The sequence below is a fragment of the Perca flavescens genome, chromosome 10 (assembly GCF_004354835.1).
Source record: "Perca flavescens isolate YP-PL-M2 chromosome 10, PFLA_1.0, whole genome shotgun sequence".
Taxonomy (NCBI): domain Eukaryota; kingdom Metazoa; phylum Chordata; class Actinopteri; order Perciformes; family Percidae; genus Perca; species Perca flavescens.
The window spans coordinates 24,885-26,290 of record NC_041340.1 but is presented as its reverse complement, the minus strand read 5'-3'; positions in this window follow the sequence as shown (position 1 = coordinate 26,290).

Genomic DNA, 1,406 nt, shown 5'->3' with positions numbered 1-1,406 from the left:
CGGCCGTGGCCTCTCCTCCTCTGCAGGATGAAGAACGGGTTAGCCCGCTCGGACACCCACAGCGGCCCGGCCAGCAGCACCTCCTCCGGGTGGATCCACATCCCTGCCCGCTCCCTGCTCACCCTCCGCCGGGGAGAGACGAGCCCTTACAGCGGGAGAGACGAGTCCTTACAGCGGGAGATAGGAGCCCTTACAGGGGGAGAAACGAGTCCTTACAGCGGGAGAAACGAGTCCTTACAGCGGGAGATAGGAGTCATTACAGCGGGAGATAGGAGCCCTTACAGGGGGAGAAACGAGTCCTTACAGCGGGAGAAACGAGTCCTTACAGCGGGAGATAGGAGTCCTTACAGCGGGAGATAGGAGCCCTTACAGCGGGAGAAACGAGTCCTTACAGCGGGAGATAGGAGCCCTTACAGAGGGAGAAACGAGTCTTTACTCCGGGAGATAGGAGCCCTTACAGCGGGAGATAGGAGTCATTACAGCGGGAGATAGGAGCCCTTACAGCGGGAGAGAGGACCGTTACTACCGGGAGAGAGAGGACCGTTATTACCGGGCGGCTCCGTCTAATTCAGATAAAAACACCGAGCTGATGTTGTTGTTTTCACTCAGTCAGTCTGCTGACTAAACATCACTTCCGGGTCCGGCGCATCAGAACACGCCCTCTGCGTCATGACGTCATAGACAGAGCTCTCTTGTTCTGGCCTTTATATGTCGATGGTTCTGGCTAAGAAGCTAAAGCTAGCGTCTGTCTACAGTTTTTCACCGGACCAAAAGTTGTAAATATATATGAATGTCTGTCTGTCTGTGTGTGTCTCTGTGTGTGTGTGTGTGTGTCTCTCTCTGTGTGTGTGTGTGTGTGTGTGTGTGTGTGTGTGTGTGTGTGTGTGTGTGTGTGTGTGTGTGTGTGTGTGTGTGTGTGTGTGTGTGTGTGTGTGTCTCTGTCTGTCTGTGTGTGTGTGTCTGTCTGTGTGTGTGTGTGTGTGTGTGTGTGTGTGTGTGTGTGTGTGTGTGTGTGTGTGTGTCTGTGTGTGTGTGTGTGTGTGTGTGTGTGTGTGTGTGTGTGTGTGTGTGTGTGTGTGTGTGTGTGTGTGTGTGTGTGTGTGTGTGTGTGTGTGTGTGTGTGTGTGTGTGTGTGTGTGTGTGTGTGTGTGTGTGTGTGTGTGTGTGTGTGTGTGTGTGTGTGTGTGTGTGTGTGTGTGTGTGTGTGTGTGTGTGTGTGTGTGTGTGTGTGTGTGTGTGTGTGTGTGTGTGTGTGTGTGTGTGTGTGTGTGTGTGTGTGTGTGTCTGTGTGTGTGTGTGTCTGTGTGTGTGTGTGTGTCTCTGTGTGTGTGTGTGTGTCTCTGTCTGTGTGTGTGTGTGTCTCTCTGTCTGTTTGTGTGTGTGTGTGTGTCTCTGTCTGTGTGTGT